The sequence below is a fragment of the Trachypithecus francoisi genome, unplaced genomic scaffold, assembly GCF_009764315.1.
Source record: "Trachypithecus francoisi isolate TF-2019V2 unplaced genomic scaffold, Tfra_2.0 Contig01440, whole genome shotgun sequence".
Lineage (NCBI taxonomy): Eukaryota > Metazoa > Chordata > Mammalia > Primates > Cercopithecidae > Trachypithecus > Trachypithecus francoisi.
Genome location: NW_022681431.1, coordinates 18,112,596 through 18,128,387, shown reverse-complemented (window position 1 = coordinate 18,128,387; position 15,792 = coordinate 18,112,596). Strand labels below are relative to the sequence as shown.

General features: G+C 42.5%; 1 protein-coding gene across 12 annotated transcripts in view; it reads right to left on the bottom strand.

The window, feature by feature from the left end:
• RBPMS (RNA binding protein, mRNA processing factor) overlaps positions 1-15,792 on the bottom strand; it is a 193,984-nt gene that overhangs the window by 146,133 nt on the left and 32,059 nt on the right. The gene's annotated exons all lie outside the window — the stretch shown is intronic.

The following is a 15,792-nucleotide window of genomic DNA, read 5'->3' as shown; positions in this document are numbered from 1 at the left end:
CGGGCACGGTGGCTTATGCCTGTAATCCCAGCACTTTGGGAGGACGAGACGGGCGGATCACCTGAGGTCTGGAGTTTGAGACCACCAGTCTGACCAACATGGAGAAACCTTGTCTCTACTAAAAATACAAAAATTAGCCGGGCATGGTGGTGCATGCCTGTAGTCCCAGCTACTCTAGAGGTTCAGGAGAATTACTTGAATCCAGGAGACAAAGGTTGCAGTGAGCCGAGATCACACCACTGTACTCCAGTCTGGGCGACAGAGTGAGACTCGTCTAAAGAAAGAGAGACGGAAAGGAAAAGGAAAAGGAAAAGGAAAAGGAAAAGGAAAAGGAAAGGCATGCAGGGGAGTGGGTATAGGCTTTGACTCTAGATTCCAAGTCAGGCAATCTTTCCTACAGAATTTGAGTTGTCCCCTTGCTATGTGACACCCTATATGCCACATAATAAAATCAAGAACCAACATGCTATTTTTTCTCCCTCTGGATACACTCTGCCAATTACACCATGTGCTCCCCAGTATATGTAGAATAATGCACGCTTCCCGGTGAACCCACTGCAACCCCACATCTTCCTCCTCTCCCATTCAATTCAAGGAAATGCAAGTGATTGAGACTAATAAAGAATACATCTGAAAACCGCTTCGCACATTAAAAATACACTCACAAATAATTAATTATACTATTGGATTTTAATCATCTGCTTCACTTTTCATCAACCTCACCAAATAAGAAGGTCTTTTATTCGTCTCTAAATTTTAGCAACTTGCATAGTGCCTACCACATGGTAGGCATTTAATATATATTTTTTGGAATAAATGAACTATAAGACATAGGTATTTTTTAAATTAATAGCACTTTTATCAATTTCTAAGTAAATAAACATGAGGCTATAATTTTGGTCTTTAGGAGAAACTACTAAATATGGTATTAGTACATGTCCCTCAAAGCCATATGTGTAACTCAAACATGTATAAAACGGTTGCCACAATGATTACTCTACCACAGCCAACATATAAGTGAGATAGCTACTAGGAATTTAAACACTACTCTCTTCATACAGCATTTAAATAGCAGTGATTTTGACAATGCTGGAATTACTGCATTTCTGTTCTTTAGTACTGTACAATGGGAAATGGATCAAAAGTTATTACACAACTCAGTACAAGATTTCTTTATAAACTCTGAAAAATGTAGGAAAAAATACAGTGTAGGAATATGCACAATGAAGCCTCTTCTTCACTGTCAGCTTGCAAATACCTTGGTTCCATGTTACAGAATAGAACCAAGACGTAAAACTTGTTTCTCCTCCAGAGATATTACGGGTATATAGTAGTATGTTCTCTTCTCTATTGACAACAGGAGGGCTTATAAGGTTTCAGATTTTTAATTTATTCGTCCATCCATCCATTCATCCACCCACCCACCCATCCATCCGTCCGTCCGTCCGTCCATCCGTCCGTCCGTCCGTCCATCCGTCCGTCCGTCCGTCCATCCATCCATCCATTTAAGACAGGGTCTTACTCTGCAACCCAGGCTGGAGTGCAGTGGCATGATCACGAGTGGCTGGGACTACGGGCGGGCGCCATCATGCCTGGCTAATTCCTACATTTTTGTAGAGACGGGGTTTCACCATATTGCCCAGGCTGGTCTTAAACTGCTGGGTTCAAGCCATCTGCCTGCCTCGGCTTCCCAAAGTGCTGGGATTACAGGCATGAGCCACCGCCGGGCCAGATTTCAGATTTTTAAAATTTGCCAAGTTTCTGCATAGATTCTATAACTGTGTGGATATAACCAAAAGTATTTTTCCATAAATCAAAGTTACTAGGCTTGGGCATCTAATTTTTAAATTATTTAACTTCTTCTAAAACATTCTCTTTCACTTTAAAAATTAAACAGTCACAAACTGAACTACATTTTGAAAAAGGAGACAACAGCAAATGTATACCATATGTAAGACATGGAAACCTGGAGATAATAGCACAATTTATTGGACTGCTGATCTTAGAAACTATGTAGACACCAAGAAGCCAAAACATGAAAGGAAATGGCTCCAAAGAAGTCAATGACAGGGAATTTGGTGGGTGACTTAACAACCCAATTGCTAAGGACTTTTTGAGACCTACTATAACTGGTTAGACCTTGATTACAAAATCAGATTATAGACTGTTCTTATATTTCACTACAAAAATTTGGGGGCATGTATATCAATCACTGGATGGGGTAGTTGAGGCTTCTAACACTGTCATTAGCTTAATTGTTCTGCTAAAAAGGAAAACTAAATACCCTTCCAGGAGGCCTGGATTTCATTGCTTTTAATTGAGTCAAAATTTAGTTTAAAATGCACAAAGGAAATACTGCCTGAGGAGTCCAGAAAAGCTTTCTAGAAGCAAGCCATGTGCTTGAAGACAGACAGGTGCTCCTGTATAAAGACGGAATACAAGGTCCCTTCTGAGGCCCCCTAGCCAGCCACATGGCCATCCATGTGATGACAAACACCCCTCTCCACATCCCCAGCACAATGTTACATCACTCCACATTTTGGGACCTCAGTTTCCTCATCTGTAAAGCAAGAAGGGGCTGGACTAGTCAAGCTCCTTCTAATTCTAAAATACTATTCTATTTTATGACTTTAGCAGGATACTTCTACCCTGCCTACAAATAAAATACACTAAGGAAAGAGCTCCTTCAATGACATCTTTTTTCTCACCACCTTTGATAGGTCTTACAAGCAGAAACAGATGCTTCTGTGACTGTTTTTCACGGATTCCCATGTGCTTTGCATGTTCCTAGTGGAGCTACAAATGGCGATGCCACTACACACATACTCCCCAAAGCTTACTGGGGCTACTCTGAAAAGGGATTTGAAAAACAAAAGGTTTTTGAACACATTTAAATCATACTATTAAAAGAGTGTACATGAGTTTTCCTACCCTTTAAAAACAAACCAAAAAAAGTCTTATATTCCCACAGTACCTACCTGTAAATGGCTTAAGGTCCTCACATAGATGACAGTTAACTTTAATATGAAGAAATGAATAGTAGATTATAGAGTGTCCTACCAAGCCTCTCTGGGAGCCCTATAAATTTAGATTTCTTTACTTTAGGCTGAGATTAAACTTGGAGAATGTAGAATTAACTCAATTTCTATACATCTAAATAATGTTCTCTCCAATTATGCTGGGTTATTTTTAAGAGTTTCTCCTTCACTCAATAATATGCTTAATGTTATGATTAAATATCAAAATGGTTAACAACTGATTTTTTTTTTTTTTTTTGAGACAGGGTCTTGATCTATTGCCCAGGCTGGAGTGCAGTGGCATGATCACAACTTACTGCAGCCTCCAACTCCTTGGCTCAAGCAATCCTCCCACCTCTGTCTCCTGAATAGCTGGGACTACAGGCACGCACTACCACGCCTGGCTAATTTTTATATTGTTTTTAAATTTTTTGTAAACATGGGGTCCCATGGCCAGGTGCGGTGGCTCATACCTGTAATCCCAGCACTCTGGGAGGACGAGGCAGGCGGATCATGAGGTCAAGAGATCGAGACCATTCTGGCCAACGTGGTAAACCCCGTCTCTACTAAAAATGCAAAAATTAGCTGGGTGTGGTGGTGTGCGCCTAGTCCCAGCTACTAGGGTGGCTGAGGCAGGAGAATCGTTTGAACCCGGGAAGCGGAGGTTGCAGTGAGCCAAGATCGCACCACTGCATTCCAGTCTGGCAACAGAGGAAGACTCCATTTCAAAAAAAAAAAAGATGGGCTCTCATTTGGTTGCCAAGGCTGGTCTCAAACTTCTGGCTTCAAGTGATCCTCCCACCTCAGTCTCCCAAACTGCTGGGATCACATGCATAAGCCATGGCACCTGGTCTAGTTGCTGAATATTTCACCATGCGCTAGGTACTATTCCACTTTACTCAGACTCTCCCCATCCCCAACAAGCGTACACCTGAGGAAACAGAGGCACAAAGAGATGGCAGTCACAAAGCTAGAATCTGCATCCTGTGTTCTAACCCCACAACCCACTTGTATAAACTCTGAATGGCAAACATATCTAGCACCTGACACCATGCTGCGTGATCAAAGACGATTAAGACAAGCACTTGGTTTACAGGCGGTGGAGTCTGCCAAACACATAAAAAATAATTACAACATGATATGTATGCTGTAACACAGACCTTTAAAAATTGCTATGGAAACAGAGGAAGAGAGAGAGTTTGCCAGGGGAGTTCAGCGAGGCTTCCATTTGATCTGGGTACTGAAAGACGAGCAGGCATTCCTGGGGTGGAGGAAGAATGGAAGGGCATTCCAGGTAAAGAACAAGATTTGCCAAAGTACGTAAAGGTGAGTGAACTCGGGGAATTCAGTGTGGCGGTAGAGAGAGACGGGGAGGGGACAGCACTGAGAAGATTTGACAGGCTAGCTACCTGGGCCCCTTTCAACAGCAATGCCCATTTGGCTAAGAGTGGCCAGTAAAGCAGGGTCCCCTTTACAGTTACCTCCTGAAGTGATCACATCTGATAGAGCTGGAGTGGGTATGGAGTTCTAAAGACTTTTAAATGCAAATAATTCTGGGTTACAAACAAGACTATAAGAACAAAAGCTGAATTCACCGATTAGCTGAATTTTAGAGCCAGGAGGCCCAGGCTGAGGACCGCCCACAGAAGGGGAGGTCAGCCTGGTGTGGTGGCTCATGCCTGTAATCCCAGCACTTTGGGAGGCCGAAGCAGGGGAATTGCTTGAGCCCCAGGAGTCTGAGACCAGCCTGGGCAACAAAGCGAGACCCCTTCTCAAAAAATAAAAAATGGGGAGGGGCAGTAAACAAGTTCTGATGTTGAATTGCCATATACTCTAAAGCCTAGGTGTGTGGCCCTTAAAGAACCATGAACAAAATATTGTGTATGTGTGTGTGTGTGTTTGTTTTCTGGGGAGGGTGCCCATAGGCTTCACCAGACTCTCAAAGGGATCAACGATCCCCCAAAACATTAACAATCACTCCTTTCAAGCAAGCTGGGAGCCAGACCTCCGAGCAACCTCTACCACCTGGAGAAACCCCAAGACATAGTAAGCAAAAAAAAAAAAAAAATTCACCGCAAGTGAAGTGAAAAAGTAAACTCTTTCTCCCTCCCTCGCTCCCTTGACTTTTAGAAAGTACGACACTTTAACCTCAGCCTGTTCAACACCTTTAAGATCAGAGATAGGCATGTTTGCCTAACTTTATTCAGTTCCCATTATGCAAGCCTGCTACCTATTCAGGACTCCAAACATTCATGTTCTGCCGATAAGGTATTCATTCACCCTTCAATTTGTAATCTAATTTTCCTAAGCAAAGCCTCCGTCTAAATAGTGAAAACAGTAGGAAAATGCAGGAAGCTGGATCCACAGGCCAGGTACTTAATTAACTTCTCAAAACTAATAGTTAAAAGAAACCTTAAAAATCCAACCACACTTCAGTGAAACTCACTTTAATTTTCTACCACAAGATTACAAGGATGACTGGCCCCTGGGGAAAAAAATAATCACCACGGAGTCTGAAGACACGAAACCTTATTTGTAGATGGGCAATTTGGCCCCCTGGTGGGACATGAACATTGAGCCAGCCTCTCCAGCATCTGTCAGCATCCTTACATCTTTCAGCACCGGCACTGCCAGATTTCACTGCTGAACTCCGTGCTGCATCTTTAAAGCAGTGCAGTCAAGGGACTGTAAGTCACTTTTCAGGAAGGAGAGAGAGAAGCCTTCAGGCACTCCTTGGGCACGGTGGGAAGCAGCATAGAGTGGTGGTTAAGAACAACACCATTGCTACAGTCAGCAGCTGCCTGGTCTCAAAGGCCAGCCTTGATCACATTAGAGCCATGTGACCTCAGGCAAGTTAATTTCCCCCTCTGCTGTTTCTTTACCCATGAAATGGGGCTCAGAACTAACTGTACTTCCTCCTAGGATTGTTAGGAGAACTTAGGAACTTAATGTCTGTAAAAATGTTTAGAACAATATCTGGGACGTAGGAAGTGCCTGACAAATGGTACACTCTTACCAAAATCCTTTAAGAAAAGTAGCTATTGGCCAGGCAAGATGGCTCATGCCTGTAATCCTAGCACTCTGGGAGGCTGAGGTGGGCGGATTGCCTGAGGTCAGGAGTTCGAGACCCACCTGGCCAACATGGAAAAACCCCGTCTCTACTAAATATACAAAATTAGTGGGGCATGATGGCACATGCCTTAATCCCAGCTACTCGGGAGGCTGAGGCAGGAGAATCGCTTGAACCAGGGAGGCGGAGGTTGCTGTGAGTCAAGATCAGGCCATTGCACCCCAGCCTGGGCAACAAGAGTGAAACTCCATCTCAAAAAAAAAAAGAAATTAAAATTACTCTACATATCAAATATACACATATAAATACTTAAATCATGGATGCAGAGAAGACTCATGCTATATATACGTTTCAATATATTAAGGTACCTAGCCTTAGCTTTTGAAGGAAGATAGGAATTTCCATAAAGGTAATAATAATGGAATAAATGCCTATAATCTCAGCACTCTGACTGAGAGGCCAAGGCGGGAGGATCACTTTAGTCTAGCAGTTTGAGACTAGCCTGGGCAACACAGTGAGACTTTGTCTCCACAAAAACTACAGAAAATTAGTTGGGTGTGGTGATGCATGACTGTAGACCCACCTACTTGGGAGGCTGAGGTGGGAGGACTGCTTGAGGCTGAGGCTGCAGTGAGCTGAAATCATACCACTGCACTCCAGCCTGGGTAGATGACAGAGTGAAACCCTGTCTCTAATTAAATAAATACATGGAATAAAAAGTTAATATTTAATAATGAGCTAATGCTAATTTGTGTGTGTGTGTGCGCGTATACCCAAGAAAATAAAATGCAAGAGTGTCAAAAAACTTGGAAATACAACAGCCATGCTTCAAAGGACTAGAGCACAAAAATGTAATCGTCACCAAGTACTGCTTTTAGCATGCTTTAAAGGTTACTATGTCTAATAATAAGGGCCTTCTAGATCAAATTCTGCACCAGACACTGTGTAACATTTTACATATCTCCTTTAATCCTCACGACTCCACGAAGTGGGCATTATTATTCTCATTCTCTTCTTACAAACAGATGAAAAAACTAAGGTCTGGAGAGATTAAAGGTCACCCAGCCAGCCAAATGGAGCAGAGTATGAACCTAGTTATGAATCCAATATAACCATGCACCCCTTCTAACTGATTTATAATCAAATTTCCAGTGTCACAAAAGTTGGGCTTATTGACCGACTGCTCTATAACCTGCTCTCATTTCACGTCTCAATGCTATCCCCTTTCAAATAACAATAATAATGATAGTAACTTTCCACCTGTTGAGCACCTATTTACATTCTGTTGAGGCATGATCTCTAAGTATCGCTACCATCCATATGCAACTCTATGTTGTGGATTTTGTTATTCCCAATTTACTCAAGAACTAGCTTCAAAGAAAGAAAGTAACCTGCCCAAGATAGCACAGCTAATAAGTGTCAGAGTCAGGTTAGGAGACAAGGATGTCAAACCTAACACTAGCTGACCCAAAACTCATGCGCTATGAAGACATCAAAGCCGATCCAAGGTCCAGCATGGTGGCTCACGCCTGTTCCCAGCACTCTGGAAGACTGAGGTGGGCAGGTTGCTTGAGGTCAGGAGTTAAGAGACCAGCCTGGCCAACATGGTGAAACCCCGTCTCTACAAAACATACAAAAATGAGCCGGGCGTGGTGGTGCACGCCTAACGTCGCAGATACTTAGAAGGCTGAGGCAAGAGAATGCCCTGAACCCGCGAGGCAGAGGTTGCAGTGAGCCCAGATTGCGCCACGGCATTCCACAGTGAGATTCCATTTCAAAAAAAAAAAAAAAGCCCATCCAAATTTTCGTAATAGAAACCCATCCTGCCTTTCTTCCTGAGAGAGATCAGCACCGGCACTGCCAGATTTCACTGCTGAACTCCGTGCTGCATCTTTAAAGCAGTGCAGTCTAAACCCCTGCACCATCCTGCCTTTCTTCCTGAGAGAGATCTCTCTTGGCAAGGGACCCACGTGACTCCTTGTCTCTGAAAAACTAAACTAAGATTTACTATTTACAGGAGGTTCTCCCTTCCCCATCCCCAGCCCTCAACTTCCTCCCCACCAATTCACCCTGCAGACTGTTTGGTCCTGAGACATAAGCAGAAATAAAGAACCAAAAGAGAGAGGAAAGAAGAAATGGATGGGAAGTGGCCGTTACTCCTACAATAGATGGCCCCTGAGCCCCTGGAAGCCCCACCCATACTGGAGAACAAGCACAAGCCTAACTCAGGCTTTGCCAGGCCTTCCTCTCTGCAGCCCAGCCCTCACTGCCCCCTCCGAGGTAGCTAGGCAACTAGGCCCCGCATACACAAAGGGGAAAGAGGTGCCAAGCCCTGCCAGACAGGTATTCAAGCGAAAGCAGAACTGGTGACCTATAAATATTCACAAGGTGCCGGAACACATGAACAAAGAGATAAGGGACAAATATTACAGATGTTTGAGAGTCTGGATCTCCAGTCAGAGTAAGAGTAAAAAGACCTCTGGTGCAACACTGGTAGACAGAGAACTGGTAGGCGAGGCTGGGAAACCAGATAACGAAGCCCATGGCGATTCAGAACCCAGAATAAACAGGCTGGAAGTGACGCTGAGCAGCTCTCCTGCCTAAGGCATGGACTTTGCAAGGTACATTTCAACTGCTCGGAGACCTGGAATCAGGTCCTGGTTCTCAACCCCACTTGGGATAGCTGCAATGCACATGATGGCTACAAAATGAACCTATACAGAAAGGGACTTCCTGCGATCCCAGAATTCCCTGCTTCACCCATTTCCCCAGCACATGTAGTAGATAAAAAGTATTTACTGAAAATGCAGCTCTGTCTCAGTAAAACACATCCATCCAATACCGTGAATTATAAACTTGGGATATTTCTTTTTTTAAAAGGTGCATTTGTTATGTATCTTTCCTACGATTTTCTTGGGTGTGTTTATTTACACAAGAAAAAGATTAAAACAACGAGTCCAAATAGAAAGTTTTCTAAAATCCACCCTCAGATATCTATTTAAATTTGTTCAGAAACATACATTTGGGTTTCCCTTGCACATTAAGTTCCTACAAAGGAGGTGCTATGGAATACTCTCACGCCTAAATGAGGTGCGGGTTTCTATATAAAATAATAGCAGGCCAGGTGAGGTGGTTCACACTTAAAATCTCAGTACCCTGGGAGGCTGAGGCAGAAGGACTGCTTAAGCCCAGAAGTTCGAGATGAGCCTGGGTAACATAGCAAGACCTCTATTATTAAGAAAATTTAGTAGTACTATTATTTAAGAAAATTTAGGCCAGGAGCAGTGGCTCAAGCCTATAACCCCAGCACTGTGAAAGGCTGAGGTGGGTGGATCACCTGAGGTCAGGAGTTCAAGACCAGCCTGTCCAACATGGTGAAACCCAGTCTAAACTAAAAATACAAAAATTAGCCAGACGTGGTGGAGGGTGCCTGTAATCCCAAGTTACTCAGGAGGCTGAGACAGGAGAATCACTTGAATCCAGGAGGTGGAAGCCGAGATCGCACCACTGCACTACAGCCTGGGTGACAGAGCAAGACTTGTCTCAAAAACAAAAAAAAATTTAAAAAGTTAGTAAAAGAAAAACAGTAGATAATCCTACTCATCCCAGCCCTCTGCTGCTTTTAAGAACTTTTCCAGGCCGGGCGCGGTGGCTCAAGCCTGTAATCCCAGCACTTTGGGAGGCCGAGACAGGCAGATCACGAGGTCAGGAGATCGAGACCATCCTGGCAGACAAGGTGAAACCCCGCCTCTACTAAAAAATACAAGAAAACTAGCCGGGCGAGGTGGCGGGCGCCTGTAGTCCCAGCTACTCGGGAGGCTGAGGCAGGAGAATGGCGTGAACCCTGGAGGCGGAGCTTGCAGTGAGCCGAGATCGCGCCACTGCACTCCAGCCTGGGCAACAGAGCGAGACTCCGTCTCAAAAAAGAAAAAAAAAAAAAAGAACTTTTCCTCAATTACCTACCTGGTTATTACTTTATTCTTATCTCTATCATAGCAATCAGCTTTTTTTTTTCTCTTTTTTTGAGACAGAGTCTCGCCATGTCACCCAGGCTAGAGTGCAGTGTTGCAATCTGGACTCACTGCAACCTCTGCCTCCCAAGTTCAAGCGATTCTCCTGCATCAGCCTCCCGAGTAGCTGGGACTACAGGCGCCTGCCACCACACCCAGCTAATTTTTGTATTTTTAGTAGAGATGGGATTTCACCATGTTGGCGAGGATGGTCTCGATCTCTTGACCTCGTGATCTGCCTGCCTCGGCCTCCCAAAGTGCTGGGATTACACGCCTGAGCCACCGCACCCAGCCAGTCATCAGCCTTTTTAATCTTGTGTGTAATACTTTCCACCTAACCCATAAAGCATGTGAGGGTATGACATTATCCTTGGCACATAGTAGGTACCTAGAAAATTTGTAAAAAATAATGTGTGATGTTTGCCTTTCAAATTTAGGAATACAAAATATGATCTATGAAAATGATGTTTGCACTTAAGGAATTTTTAATAAGAAACACAAACATAACAAAAACACTACAGAGGATTCACGGAAACATCACCAGAAAGTAGTCAAATAATTCCTACATGTTCTTTAAGAAATTTACTTGAAAATGATTGCTGCACAATTGCCTGTCCAGAACTAAAGTTAAATTATCCTGGTGGCTGCTGTCTGGTGACAATTTTCTTAGTGCCAGGAAGCTGGTGAGAATGTGATTAAACATGTTTCCCCCTTAGCCCCACCCTAGATGCTATCAGGTTTGCTAACCAGAAGGTTCTGCAGCTGACCAGCTCACGCGCGCGCACACACACATACACACACACCTCCCTAAGGAAACAAATTTTCACAAGAGTAATTACATACAAATTCTAAATCTCTAACCTGTACTTTTAAACTCATCATCTTCACAATTCAGCACAAATAAATTTAAAGCATGGGATGAAAATAAATCAAAATTAGCCATTTTCATGACTTCAAATAGATATTTTAAACTTTTAACTGATAATGTCACTAAAATACTAACTAGTCTGTCAATTGATTGCAAGTTTCTAAACCATTCCTAACTACTGTTCCTAGACAGACCCTGGACTCTCTTCATCTTCTGCCCTGATGACCCTGCAACTCTGAACTAACTCTGCTACAATAGAGCAAGTATTTACAGGGAAAACTCTACAACATGAAACACAAAGGCTTGACGGATTTGCATTAGCATTTTCCTTTTGTCACTCTATTCAAGGTCGGCAAATGTCCAATAGGTTGATTCCCTGCATAAGTAATTTTCCCAAAAGATATCTTTCTAATTGGGCAATCAAGAAGCCTCCCAATGAAGTCTACAACGTTGCTGAAAGTCAGAATCACATGCGATCAGTCCAGCCACTGAGAAACACAACTGACCTGCATGAAAAATGTCCATCTAGCTCTGGGACCTTAAACCAGTAACTTCACCTCTGTGGACTTCAGTTTCATCTGGTGAATTGTCTCTTTTAACTACAATATTTCAAAATGGGTTTTGATATCTGGTGTGGAAAGTCCCCCCAAGAGTTCTTTTCCAAATGTTCTTGGTTTTATGTATGTTTATAAGTCCAGCTGACTTACAGATTAGCTTGTCAAATTCTGTTTAAAGTACTTGGGAATTTTTATCAGAATTTCATTTACTGTTTAAATTAATTTGGAGAAAAGAAACAACTTTACAATATCCATCCACAGAAATACAATCTATTATCTCCATTTACTTGGTGTTTTCTTTTTTTTTCTTTTTTTTTGAAGCAGGCTCTTGCTTTATCGCCGAGGCTGAAGTGCAGTGGTGTGATCATCGCCCACTGCAGCCTCAACCTCCCATGCTCAAGTGATCCTCCCACCTTAGTCTCCAGAGGAACAGGGACTACGGGCACATGTCACCATGTCCAGTTAATTCTGTGGGTTTCTTTTGTTGAGACAAGGTCTCGCCATGTTGCCCAGGCTCGTCTCGAGCTCCTGGGCTCAAGCAATCCATGCATGTCGTCCTCCCAAAGTGCTGGGATTACAGGCGTGAGCCACTGCGTCAGACCTATTCAGGTCTTTTTTGTCCTTCAGAATGCAGTATTCTTCAAGTTGTTCTTGCAAATTTGTTTTTCATTGCTATCAAGAATGGTATCTGTTTTTTATTATGTGTTCTAATTGATTAGTACAGGGTGAGAATCCCTTATGTGAAATGGCTGGGACCAGAAGTGTTTCAGATTTTGGAATATTTGCATATTTTAAAACTAATGAGATATGTTGGGGATGGGAACCAAGTCGAAACACAAAATTCATTTGTTTCATATACACTTTATAAACATAGCCTGAAGGTAGTTTTATAAAACATTTTTAATAATTGTGTGCATGAAAACCAAGTTTTGACTGAAATCTGTCACATGAAGTCAAGTGTGGAATCTCTCTCACTTGTAGTACGTTAGTGCTCGAAAAGCTTCAGATTGTGGGGCATTTTGAGATTAGAAATGCTCTCAACTTGTACTGCTTTCCTATGCTGACAAACACACACACACACACACACACACATATACATGTACTTTTTTTTTTTTTTTTTTGAGATGCAGTCTCACTCTGTCGCCCAGGCTGGAATGCAATGGCGCGATCTTGGCTCACTGTCACCTCTGCCTCCCAGTTTCAAGTGGTTCTCCTGCCTCAGCCTCCTGAGCAGCTGGAACTACAGGCACACGCCACCATGTCTGGCTAATTTTTGTATTTTTAGTAGAGATGGGGTTTTGCCATGTTGGCCAGGCTGGTCTTGAACTCCCGACCTCAGGTAATCCACCTGCCACAGCCTCCCAAAGTGCCAGAATTATAGGCATGAGCCACTGCGCCCAGCCATATTTTTAAAAACAAAATTAAAACCCTGTGATTCTGTGTTTATCCTGTCTGGCCATCTTACTGAAGTTTATTAGTTCTGGTTTTTTTGGTTTTGTTTTTTTTCCAACTGATAATCTTGGATTTTCTAAGCAATTGATGACATTTTGCAAATGATAACAGGGGCCTATCTTTAAAAGGACAAGCAAAAAGACTAGGGAAAATATTTCTAAAATATATTAAAGACAAAAACAATTAATGTTTACAACATATAAAGAGTGCCAAGACTGGGAGCGGTGGCTCACACCTGTAATCTCAGCATTTTGGGAGGCCGAGGTGGGTGGATCACTCGAGGTCAGGAGTTTGAGACCAGCCAGGCAGGCCAACATGGTAAAACCCAGTCTCCACTAAAAATACAAAAATTAGACAGGTGTGGTGGCACGCACCTGTAGCCCCAGCTACTCAGGAGGCTGAGGCAAGAGAATCGCTTGAACCCAGGAGACAGAGGTTGCAGTGGGACAAGATCACCCACTGCACTCCAGCCTGGGAGACAGAGTAAGACTCTATCTCAAAAAAAAAAAAAAAAGAAAATAAATAATAATAATAGTAATAAAGAGTGCCTACAAAATCAAAAATGCAATCTAACAGAAAAATAGACAAAAGATAAATAACCATATTGTGGAAAAACTAAAAATAGCCAGTGAAAACTTGAAAATGGTACACTTCTTTAATAAGAAAAATACAAAATACAACAATGAAATGCCCTCTTACAGCCAATGATTACAGAGTAAGAAGGACAATGTCTAAGCCAGGCAAGGCGGTGTGCACCTGCATCCCAGCTAATGGGGAGGCTGAGGAGGGAGGACCCCTTGAGCCCAGGGGTTTGAAGCTAGCCTGAGCAACACAGCAAGATCCCGTCTCTTAAAAAAAAAAAAAAGAAACAGAAACAATCTCAAATGTTAGAAAGTGTACTGAAAAATGGACAAGCTAGATGGGACTACAAATTGATGTCATTGTAGAGAGCAATTCAGCATTATCAACTTAAAAATTAAATGCACATCACTTTCATCCAGAAATTCCATTTCTAGGAATCTCAATATTAAATAAGTTCTAGAATTAAAGAGTAAGTTATATTATAAAATGACATATGGTTAAAAAAGATCTTTAAATAGCACTTAAGTTGTTCCAGTATCTATGTAGTTATTCTACATATATATGTGTTACGTATGGTAACACATATAAATATAAACTATACCAACATATCTATCGTGTTTCATGAAGAACACATAGGCAAAACAAAATTCACGTTTTTAATTACAAAAGTACACATAGTTGAATTCTAAAGAGTTAAAATGTTACAGCAGGAAATGGTTAATGTATCTGGGAATATCCACACATTGAAACACTATGTGGCTACTAAAAAAAGAATGTGTTACAGCTGTACATACCAACATGGAAGATCTAAACTTTAATGTCAAGTTAAAATTTAAGAGGGAGCAAAAAAGATAAAAGATACATTTACAGACATGTTAAGTACATAAAAAGATGCATATTAAACCGTTAACTGTGGTCACACTTCTGGACAGCAAATGGGGATGGGGTTAGGAAACTGAGGTACAATACACTGCATTGTTTACCGGATGTACTTCCACACTTTTACATGTTTAAAAGTCACAATTACTTAAAACTTCATAATTTTTCAAAAACAGAAAAATGAGATGACACAATGACATTCATTTTTTTGTCTTTGCAACTTTCTAGAAGTTTCTGAAAAACAGGTTTTCTGAGACGTCTCCACGTTGATTTCAACCACTGATAATCAGTTATCTGGGACTAAGCAGTGAAGGTTCACTGTGAATCAGTACCATGAAGGCACTAAGAAAAAACGGAGGGCATCAGACAATTCCAAACGTTCTGGTAAGAGCTTAAATACCCAGTAATTGTGATATATTCGGTTTTCTTTCTACAGAAGTAAAATATTTGAACACTGTAACAAACTTACCAGTGTTCACAAACACAATCAGAAGATTTTATTGTATTCTTAAACTAGCTTTAAAAAAAAAAAAAAAAAAAGGTCTGTCTCTTGGAAGAACAAACTCCCCCACCAAAAAACAAAACAAAGCCAGGAGAAGTGGTTCACACCTGTAATCCCAGTACTTTGGAAGGCCAAGGCGGGCAGGATCACTTGAGGTCAGGAGTTCAAGACCAGCCTGGCCAACATGGCAAAACCCTGTCTCTACTAAAAATACACAAATTAGCTGGGCATAGTGGGTGCATGCCTGTAATCCCAGCTATTCAGGAGGCTGAGGCAGGAGACTTGCTTGAACCCAAGAGGCAGAGCTTGCGGTTGAGTCAAGATGGTACCACTGTACTCCAGCCTAGGCAACTGAGGGAGACTGTCTCAAAAACAGAAAAAAGGGCAGGGTGCAGTGGCTCACACCTGTAATTCTAGCACTTTGGAAGGCTGAGGCAGGCGGATCACGAGGTCAGGAGATCGAGACCATCCTGGCTATCTCGGTGAAAACCTGCCTCTACTAAAAATACAAAAAATTAGCTGGACGTGGTGGCACACACCTGTAATCCCAGCTACTCGGGAGGCTGAGGTGGGAGAACGGTGTGAACCCAGGAGGCGGAGCTTGCACTGGGCCAAGACTGCACCACTGCACTCCAGCCTGGGCAACAGAGCAAGACTCCATCTCAAAAATAAAAATTAGCCAGGCATGGTGGTGGGTGCCTGTAATCCCAGCTACTAGGGAGGCTGAGACATAACAATCACTTGAACCCGGGAGGCAGAGGTTGCAGTGGGCAGAGATCACACCACTGCTCTCCAGCCTGGGCAACAGGAGACTCTGTCTCAAGCAAAACAAAACAAACAACAACAAAACAATGA